The following is an 11,159-nucleotide window of genomic DNA, read 5'->3' as shown; positions in this document are numbered from 1 at the left end:
AGGAGCATTTCAGTTAAGTCAAGGTGGGGAAAAGAGGGGTGAATCAGACCCATCCACAACTCGGGGGTAAATATTTAAAATCAAAGTATATTGGAATCAAGACATTTTTAGGAATTAAAGCCAGATTTCAGTATAACAAGCACTGGGCTTTGTTGGTTTGTTTGCTTTAGTATCTATCAGACAATCACTACTATTAGGAATCGGGAGAGAAAGCGTTTAGCTCCAGTTCTGCCCTTAAGTAGACGGGTTACCTTAAGCAAATCACCTCTCGGTGAGTGCAGGGTCCTCCTCTCCAAGGACACTGGACTAGATGGTCCCTCAAGTCCCTTCTAGTGAGAACAGTTCCATGACCTGAGTAACTGCTAACCACACTCAGGTTTTCAGCAAATGACAGAGCTGTCAGGCTGTTTGTTCTACAGTCATTCTCATTATACCTGAGAGATCATCTATACATATTAGTTGTCAGTGATCTCATGCATGGTTATGTGAGACATCTAAAATAAACAGGAAACATCAGAAGTTTCTTCCCTACTGTATGGTGTAGGGAACTCTGCTCACTGTTACAAGGCAGCCTGGATAGGAGGGGTCTGGGGGAGAATGGATACATGCACATGTATGGCTGAGTCACTCTGTCGTCCACCTGAAACTGTCACAACACTGTTAATCGGCTATATTCCCAACAAAAAATAAAACGTTTTTAAAAAAAGAAGTTTCTTCCTTTATGCCTTGAATTTAATGAATGAGCATAAAGAGAGCTAACACCCTAACAGAAAACAGCCACAACTTTGAGATGTAGCAATAATGAAAGGAATTACTATTTTATATCTAATTAATAACCTTCTCAGCTCAAGCAAGATATCCCCATTATCCAAGCTTGCTAGTAGGTGAAGGTGAGGTTCCAACTGTCCCTTGAGGAGACGCCTGCCTAACTGTCTGGCTCATACAGAAGCCAAGGTTAACACTGGCCTCGGACATACAGTTGCACCTTCACTTGCTCTGATCACCTGAGGATGGTGAAGAAAGAAAGGTGCAGATGCTCACCAAGGTAGAGAAGAGATACAAAGGACTGTCAGTGGATCTCCAAGCTCCCTGGAGAGAGGCGATGACAAAAGATGCCATCAGAGGGGGAAAGATCAATCACTTCACCTTGCAGAATCCTGAGTAGTGCTGAAGGATCTGAGAACCAAAGTCAAGGGGAAGGGTCGACATATCAGTAAAAGGGAGGCTCTTCTTCAGGCGACCATACAAATTCAGCTGATCGTGCACAGGGCTTAGACAGAACCGCTAAGCAAAGAGCTATCATTGCCTGTTAGAGGATATTAGAGCCCAAGTAACCTAAGCTGGCCCACTATTCTTTTGACTCCAGACACTGGAGAGCAAGAGTCAGAGAAAAGGACACAGAAATATTCTCTATTTGATTAAGCATCCCATCTGACCCGTGTCAGCATAATCTCAGATAGCAAAGGTGGCTCTGAACTCACAAGTCTCAAGAGATGCCGGAGTTTAAGGTGGTATTGCAAGGTGAAATCTAAAGACAGCCCAGTGCCAAGGAAGCACATTAAGTCACCTTTGGGGCGAATGGCTTGAGGGCCAAGACTGTGCGTTAAGGATTGAGGGGCTGTCAGAGGGGCAAGCGCCCCGGAGAGCAGAGGCCTCTCTCTGCCAGGGGCCCCCACGGCCCCTGCTCTTCATCTGCAGGGGACAGAGAGCCTCCGAAGGCGCCGACAACGGCCGGTGTAAATATCTGCATTTTCACAAAACGAATCACACACGCGCATCCCACGCCCATTTCTTTCCCAAGCACAAATTCCAGCACAAACTGAAACCTTGAGGCAATTCATTTTTTTAATGTTTTCCCATGATACTTCATTTACGTCAGGGCCCACAACCTTCCTCTGTGGGGCAGATGAAGCGTCTTTTAGGCTTTTGGGTTCATGCAGGCTTTTTTGCAAATATTCAGCTCTGCCATCAAAGTGTCAAAACAGTCAGATCAAGCGTCAAAGAGCAGCTGAGGCTGCATTAAATAAGACTCCCTTCACAGAAACAGGCCACAGATGGGGCCCGGCCGACAGGACGTCATCTGCTGACCTCAGGTCCACATTGTTTCTCATCAGCTCTGCCCTTAATCCCTGAAATTCAGTATATTACTCCGGAGACACCCATCCTCAAATCAGCTTATTGCTCTAACATGAGCTATCTTACCTGAGTTTTCTGTCAAGCCACAGAACGCAAAATATTTTCATAGTTACTAGAGGAAGACACTAAGGCAGTATCAGCTTCGCGCCGGCATCGCCCTTTAAATGACTGTCCCCAGACAACAGGAGGAAGGAGGGCTGAGCGAAGGACATTGACAGTGGCCAACGTCTGCTAGTCCCACCAAGAGCAGATATTTACTAAGACCGTTGGTGCGAACTTACAGTCAGGGCTCCAAAGTTTCTTCACACTGAAATACATGGTTCTACTGCTTCAACAAACAAGCAATGGCTCTAGAATTCCTTTTGACAGCTCCAGATTAAAGACAAGCCTTCATCTGATGGAACTTCACAAAGACACCATGATAATGCCTCCTGATGTTCTGAACTTTGGATACAATTCTTGTTTTTCATCTGCATCATCCTGCAGTAGCTCAACAAATTTAGATTTGGTCAGGTGAATCTCAGCCCTGTACAGAAGCATCTTCTGATGCTTCAACTTTGGGATACATTTCCCAAACACATGGGCATCCCTTCAAAGTGCGACAGAACATGTGTGATTTACAATGAGAGTGCCATCCAGCTGAGGCCTCTGAAGGCTGGAAGGAGATACAGGGCCAGAAAGTCTTAGCTCAATTTTTTAAAACCACCTAATTGTTAAGACTCTTATTTTCACACATGAAAAACATTTAATAGATATATTTCTTTTTAAATTAATTTTCATTGAAGTATAATTGCCTTCCAGGCTTTCCAGATAGCTTAGTGGTAAAGAATGTGCCTGCAATGCAGGAGATGCAGGAGACAGATTCAATCGCTGGGTGGGGAAGATCCCCTGGAGAAAGAAAAGGCAACCCACTCCAGTATTCTTGCCCAGAAAATCCCATGAACAGAGGAGCCTGGTGGGCTACAGTCTATGAGGTCGCTAGGAGTTGGAGGCGACTTAGTGGCTGACACATGCACACAGTTGCTTTACAATGTCTTGTTCGCTTCTGCTGCACAGAAAAGGGAACCAGCTATACGTATACATGTGTGCTATGTCGTTTCAGCCGTGTCCGGCTCTTTGTGACCCCTGGACTGTGGCCCGCCAGGCTCCTCCGTCCGTGGGACTCTCCAGGCCAGAATACTGGAGTGGGTTGCCATGCCCTCCTCCAGGGGGTCTTCTCCACCCAGGGATCGAATCCGCAGCTCCCGCGAATTGCAGGCAGATTCTTTACCACTGAGCCACCAGGGAAGCCCCATATGTATACATACACCCCCTCTTTTTTGAATTCCTTTATTTCTTAAGAGTTCTTCTAGTTACCTGGAGAATATTCTATATTAAACATTTGAAAAAAGGATGGCACATTAAAAGCCTGGTGGGTTTTATGGCCATCACTTTAAATAAGTCTATTCAAAAACCATTCACGAGATTATTTTCTTTGAGCAGGGAGTGTTTATTGCTTCAGTCTCCCTACCTGCCCTCAATATCGATGATTCATTGCGCGAATCAAGCCTCAGACTGAAGTTCCAAAGAATCCTAAAGGCATCAGTGTTAAAATTAAGCGCCACAGGGAGGCAGCTGTCAGTCTGTTCATTACTTCTGCTTTTTCTTACTTCCAGCTGCAGTAACTCAATGAGCGCTGATTTTCCATTTAGGCAAGGTAACAAAAAAAGAAAAATGTACAAACCCCTAAACTAGATATTGAACGGTGCTGCAACCAAAGGCTATCAATCATTAATTCATCTTTCCAAACCAAACAATAAATCCAAAAGATTTTTCCTCTTGCTTTCTGATATTTTTAAGTCACTTTGAGGTAAAATTTATCAATGATAAAATCCACGTTTTAAGAGTACAGTTCAATGAGTTCTGACCAGTGAGAGGGTGTGAAACCACTGTGCCAATCAAGCTATTTCCACCACCCAAACAGCCTGTGCACCTCACCCAGCCTGCCCTTACTACCCCCACCCGGACCCCCAGCCCCTAAAGTCACCGCTCTGCTTTCTATCTTTGAATTTGTTTGTGTATTTAAAACCCTACCTGTGGGTTTTTACTTAGGGGAAAGTAGCAGTATTCTGAGGGTATTTCAGATTGGCCCAGGACCATGATTTCTGAAAATAAGGTGTTTATTCAACTTCTCAGAGAAAACCCTAGAGTGACAAGCACTACTATAAATGCATGCATTCAAACATTTTTGAGTAAGAGGCACTGCTCTCGGTTTGAGGGGTGGAAAGAGGAAAAACACGGGGCCAATCCTTGCAAAGAAGCCACGCTCATAGCTACAGGACCGCGTGACCTGGGCTTAAGGCAGCCGGGTAGAGGATCAGGTAGACACGGAGAAGGAGCCCCTGTCCCTCTGGGGAGGTCAGGAGAGGTGTTTGCAGGAAAAGACAGCATCTTGACTCCAAGCTGAGGACTCAGCTTAGGCAAGAGGCAGAGTTCCACGTGGGGCAGGTGGGGGTGGTGAGGACCGGGGCCAGCGCCTGGGTGCCCCTGTAAGAGGGGACGGGGCCAGCGCCTGGGTGCCCCGTAAGAGGGGACGGGGCCAGCGCCTGGGTGCCCCTGTAAGAGGGGACGGGGCCAGCGCCTGGGTGCCCCCGTAAGAGGGGACGGGGCCAGCGCCTGGGTGCCCTGTAAGGGGGGACGGGGCCAGCGCCCAGCCCACCGTCCAGACTGAGCTCCGCCAGCACCCGGGAAGCTCTCAGTGCCGGCACCCACCCCGGCTCCGAGCTCAGCGGAGAAACGGATGGCGAAACTGGGGGTTGACACGACCTCGGCCAAAGCAAGACAGGAGGAAACAGCTGGGCCCCGAGCAAGGCCACTTCCCCTCCCGCCCGCTCTGGTCCTAACGACCGCGCACCTGTCTGCTCGGGGAGATGCGAGGTCGCCAGGCGGCCAGGCGCAGCGAGTGGCGATGCAGGCCCCACGGAGGCGGGGCCGAGACGGGGAGCGGGGACGGGGCAAACCGAGCCGAACGGGGGCAGGGGCTGCGGGCCACGCAGCCAGTCCTCAGAGGGGATGCTGATGGAGGCCAGGGCCCCGGGAGCTCTTCTTTAGGAAGAGGTGGAATCCCAAGGAGTGGGACAGGGGCCCCTCTTTCCTCCTACACAGAGCCTGGATTTCATCTGGGAGGTGTTGGGGCTTGGGAAGACTTCATAGGAGAGTTGTTATCCAGTCGCTCAGTTGTGTCGGACTCTTTGCGACCCCATGGACTGTAGCACGCCAGGCCTCCCTGTCCATCACCAACTCCCAGAGCTTACTCAAACTCATGTCCATTGAGTCGGTGATGCCATCCGACCATCTCATCCTCTATCGTCCCCTTCTCCTCCTGCCTGCAATCTTTCCCAGCATCAGGGTCTTTTCTAATGAGTCGGTTCTTCCCATCAGGTGGCCAAAGTATTGGAGTTTCAGGGAGAGAGGTTTCCCAACCATAAGTGCATTATCATTATTATGCTGAACCATTTGAAAGAATATAGCATGAAGTACATTCATAATACTGAGTACATTCACAGAGGTGATTCATCTCCATGATCTATTTCCAGAACTTGTCCATTATCCCAAACAGAAACCCTATAGCCATTAAACAGGAACTCCCTACCTTCCTCTTCCCCACGCGCCTGGGAGCCTCTCTTTTGCATTTTTTTCCAAGGAACCAGCTATCTAGGTAGGACCTCATGTAAGGGGAATCACATAATACTTGTCTTTTGGGTCTGGTCTATTTCACTAAGCATGTGTTCAAGGTCCCTCCATGCTAAATTAAAGCAAGTTTCAGAATGTGTCCTTTTTTATGGCTGCGTAAGATTACACTGTGTATTATTTTTTAAAGCTTCCCCAGGAGTGGGGATGAGCTGGCAGGAGTTCAGCTGAAAGAGAAGGATGGGCAAGGCTGGAGTGAAAACTGTGAGGATGGAAGAAAAGGGAAGTGCGAATGAAGACGGCTTGGAGACAGGAGAGCAGGACAGTGCGAGAGGAGAGCAAGGAAGGAAGGACGAGCGAAAGACGCCAGTTTCTGGTTCAGACCAGTGGATGGAGGTGGCAACTTTGAGGAGCGTGGCTCTGCTGAGATGCAACGGGCGGGGCGGGGTTGGGGGGTGGGGGGTGGGTCTGGAGGTCACAGAGACAGCCAGTACTCTCTACATTTTGAAACTGTCTAAGCACTGGAGTCCTGACTTCCACGGGACGCTTAGACAACTATTGGGAAACTAGCTTTACCACACACTGTTATTTATATGAAGTTATATTTCACCAAGTCAATTATTAGACAACAAAGAAATAGGTATTTTCATTAATAGGCCCTCTAGGAAAAAATGGAAGCAAGGGAGGAGCACGGTGAATCACAAATGTTTAAGTTTATAGGGATCAAACCTTAACAGTATTCCCATTCTTTTCACCTGAGAACCTACAGTCAAATACCTGTAAGGGGGTGTGGGGGGCTAAAATGATCACTAGGTCATCACATTGTCAAATAAGGACTGTCTCTGGGCCCACAGCCATTCCTTGCCTTGTAAATTCCCTTCTCACTCAACACCAGGCTGTGATTATAAAACCGACGTAGGCAAATGCTGGATTCAGCTCCTCTCCCTTTCTTATTTATTTATCAGAGCTCCTTGCTCCTCTGTAAGCAGACACATCTTTAGATGGTACAACCTTCGATGGTGGGCACTTCTTTATAAATGACACGGCATTAAAGGGCACACCTACTCTCACGTATTCTCGTTTTATCTCAACTAAAACAATTCAACTTTCCAAGGAGGGGCAAACTGAAATGTGAGGTAATGAATGATCCAAACCTTTATATCCAAGACCATGAACAAAGCATTTAAGCTTGCTGGGAGGAAAAAAATTTGGCAATTTAGGACACAGTGTTCACCCCCTACTCTCACCAAGTACCTTCAAAGCAAAAGACACTGTAAAAATACAATCTCTGTGTCAGACAAAAGCAATAACTCATTTTATTTTAAAACTTGACATGTAAATGACTTCTGTAATTAACTAAAATTGTTGTTAAATATTAAAGCTTAGAGGTCTCATCATCATGAAAATTATGTAACCTTTTTAGAATATAAATACATATTCTAAATATACCATGTATGTGTGGCAATATATATGTGTCATGATCTGTTAGGATATTTATATATATAGGTCACATAAGATCCAATCCATTTTGTGGAAACTAACAGAGACAGACAGTTCTTAAGTCAAACTGGTTTTGTTACAGAATTATTGCAATTTTTCTCCATCACATCAAATACATTCAATTCTAGGGGAAGTAAAATATTTAAGCCAGATTTTTAAACAACTGATAGTCACAACATCTGAGTTAATCAATAATGGCCAACACTTACAAACAATTTCTACCAATGCCTTTTGCAATATCCTTTTCATATTTTTTTTTTGTTGTTGGAATAAAGTCATCTTAGAGTATTTTGGATTTGAGTAAGTAGGGAAGTTGGTATTGTTAGTCACAGTATGTGGATTCTTTTGTGTTAGGTACACGTGTATAGACATTATACTTAACTACTTAAAACATAAAAGGATGTGTCTTTATAGGACAGAACACTTATCTCTCAAAGCTAGCCTCACTATTGTCTCAGAGGGTAAAGAATCCGCCTGCAATGCAGGAGACCTGGGTTTGATCCCTGGAGAAGTGCATGGCAACTTCCTCCAGTATTCGTCCCTGGAGAATCCCATGGACAGAGGAGGCTGGTGGGCGACATCCATGGGGTCACAAAGAATCAGACATGATTGAGTGACTAACACTTTCACTTTTCACACATGTATAGACATAGTACCTAACCAAAACTATTTAAAACATAAAACTATGTACCTTTATAGGACAGAATACTTATTTTCCAAAGCTAGCAGCTCAGTTAAATAAAGCAATTGATAAGTCTTATTTGATGAAAACCACTAGCCCAATTCACTAAGGCAAATACTACATTTACCAAATAGTCATGGACTGATACTATCCTGTTACCTCAAGTCTATTTAATATACCAATAACTTACTGAGCTCTAGTTTCATTTAAGAAAAAAATTCTCTATAACTTATCATTCTTCTAAGATTCATAAAATGTACCTAAAAACAGGAAGCTAATATTCTTAACATTACCCAAACTCTATCTTTGAGTTTCAAATAGTCCGATTTAATAAGCATTCATTTAGTAAGTAGAAAGCAAATTAAAATAGAGTCTTTCAGGCCAGAAAATAAAACTGATAGGATTTTAGAAGCCAACTCTCTATGGAGCCCACCTATGTTAGGTCCTGCCTGGTTTTCAAGCATGTTTTCAACCACCAAGTGGTAATTTTCTATGCTTCATATTGCTGAGTTTTTGTCAGTCTGATCTTGTTTTACAAATACCTTTAATAACACAGTAAATCTATATCTGCTTAATTCAAGGTATTCTTTCAAAGCAGAAGAAATGGTTAAACATATTTCAAATCTTTATACCAGTTATACAATGGCAGCCAGCTTCCTTCTGCTCCTGGTTCTATGCTTCTTCTACTAAACTCAATGACTTTTACCAACAGAGAAAACAGCTGTTTCCTTACTTTATGCATATTATGACATTTTTCATAGAGACATAATAATAATAGGAATAAAACAACAAATACAGATTTAAATGAAAGCGGACGTCTCACTAGCCATTAGCTGATGTAGGTCATGGGAATCAGATTACATTGGTTTATTGAGACAGCCAGTCTATTTCAGAAAATAATTCTCTAATGCTCTCAAAACACTGAGTTAAAAGAAGGTCAGATGTAACCTACGTTAAAAGGAGGGAAGAGGGAGCAAAGCCTTAAGGAAATTCAAATGTAAGGTGATTCACAGGATTCCACCGCTATAGCTGCAGACTCAATCCAGCTTCCACCAGAACTCCTGTCCTTCACCTGGTCGCTTGAACTGTTCCAACTGCTCATTTTCCAGGCTAGTGGAGTATCTGAGACTATAGAACCAGACTCGCACACAACACGATTTCCTGAGGAAGCCATTCCACAGCTGACACGACTGAACAGAAGCGCTGTCTGTGAGTCTAGCCCGTTTGTTTTTCTTTAGCTGATGGGCTCTCAGGGCCAAAAGGACTATGCATTTTTTAAATGCCATCTATCCCCGAAGCTGGATTACAATAAGCAGATAAAGAGACAGGAACATTGTGAAAACAATTCGAAGAGATTTTTCTTTCTGCCCATCAATCCAGAATGGGGCAATACATCATCCAGGTGACCCTTTCCAATCATGGCTACTTTCAAAATCTGATTGCCATCTGCATTACGAAAAAAAAAAATCTACTTTATCCACAAGATAAAGTATCAAATACACTGGGAACACCAACTCCTTTCATCTTGAGTGTGGTTAGCAAAACGCCCATGCAAAACTGCTGGGTTTCACAACTCAGCAAGTCATCATTGGTGCAATCAGCCATCCAGTGATTTATTGAACACCCACCACGCGCCAGGCACTGGGGCAGGTGATGCGGCTGTGGGTACGTATCCAATCCTCCTTCTGTCGTGCCTGGCTTGAAGCTCACACTCCAGCCACTCAGAGGCACTTGCGTTTAAGCCAACTCCTCTCCCGCTGCTGAGCTTTTGGACACGTCACCCTCCTGGCTTGGGGCGCTGCCCCTCCCTCTTTCAGTAGGGCGACACTCAGCCCAAATGCCCACCACCAACTCCAAGGAGCCTCCCTCGTCTTTCCACCCGGGTTAGGTGCCCCTGCTGCATTCTCTGAGGAGCCCTTTTTATAGTGATCATATTTCATTTACTTGTGTCTGCCCCGCTGGAAAGGGAGCTCCCCAAGGGCAAGAGTCTACACTCACCCCGTATTGGCCAGCTGAGGGGTTCAACGACCTCTCCTGTGCCTGCCTCTCCTCCAACCGGAATGAACACCCTCAGGACAGGACCTGATCGTGTATCCTTTCCTTGGTATCTAGGCAATGGCTGGCATCCAGTGGGTGCTCAATAAATGCTTGTAGAATGAATGAAACCTAATTGAAATCAGGTCATTTTTGAAAAATTAAAGCTACATCGTCACCAGTATGTGTAGGTAGTTCAGAAATCATGACCATGACTGGATTTACAGATTAACAGGATGCTTGCATTTCCTCTTCCCAGAATGGTGAGAATGGTGAGCTCATTGAAGAAGAGAGTTACTATGTTGGTAACTAAACTTAGATGTTAAGCTTGTACTTCAACAAAATAATTTAAATCTATGCCTCATAATGTCCACTGGAGGCTGAACAAATGAATTTCTGGGGTATGTGGTTCTAAGGTAAATATCTGCAAAAGCTCCCTGGGTGATTGTGTCGTCAACGAAGGGCTGAGAGCCACTGAAAATTCCTTACTCTAACTGAAAAAGGGCTCCGATAATCCACCCCTGAACAGGCACTCTCTCATACTGCTCTTGAGACAACAAATCAGTAGGAGTGTGTCATTATCTAGAAAGCTATTTATGACCTTACCTTCAACCCAGTATTTCCACTTCTAAATATTCACTCTGAAAATACACCTCGAAAATACAAAATAGCATGTTCACATGGTAATTCATCCATTTCATCATTACCTGCAACACCAATAGGCTGGGGCAAAGTCATCTAAATTCCCACTCATGGAAACTAATTGGTGTCTGTTCCCCAGTGAGTACCACGTGGCCATACAGAAGGGGAAAGATGCTATGAACTGCTTTGGATGAAGTGAAAAGAAAGCAAGGTGGAAGATTAAGAAGGAGAGTAAAAATATTTTTTTTTTCATTGCTTATTTACTTGCTTATTTCTACACAAATAAACAAAAGAGTAAATTCATTAAGTAGATGGTCATCAGCAGGCGGACATGAAGCGGAGAGGCAGCGTGCGGGGCTGCAGCCTCTCAGTGTATCTTCTGAACAGGCGTGACTCTGAGGTCGTGTAAACATTTTACACACCCCTCAAAATAACTAAATCAAAGAAGATGGGGGGTAAAAGCCGACCCCAAAATTAATACAAACAGAAACAAGGG

At 44.7% G+C, this 11,159-nt stretch overlaps 1 protein-coding gene across 12 annotated transcripts in view; it reads right to left on the bottom strand.

Moving 5' to 3' along the window:
• RNF152 (ring finger protein 152) overlaps positions 1 to 11,159 on the bottom strand; it is an 84,027-nt gene that overhangs the window by 22,167 nt on the left and 50,701 nt on the right. For 5 of the 12 annotated variants that reach the window (XR_011482617.1, XR_011482615.1, XR_011482616.1 and 2 more), the window contains exon 2: positions 1,042 to 1,176. The exons of the other annotated variants lie outside the window; for them this stretch is intronic. The gene's annotated coding sequence lies outside the window, so the exon portion shown is untranslated. The remainder of the gene's footprint in view (positions 1 to 1,041; positions 1,177 to 11,159) is intronic. 12 annotated transcript variants of the gene reach the window in all.

Source organism: Odocoileus virginianus, chromosome 22, assembly GCF_023699985.2.
Source record: "Odocoileus virginianus isolate 20LAN1187 ecotype Illinois chromosome 22, Ovbor_1.2, whole genome shotgun sequence".
NCBI lineage: Eukaryota > Metazoa > Chordata > Mammalia > Artiodactyla > Cervidae > Odocoileus > Odocoileus virginianus.
This window is presented reverse-complemented; position numbering and strand designations above follow the sequence as displayed.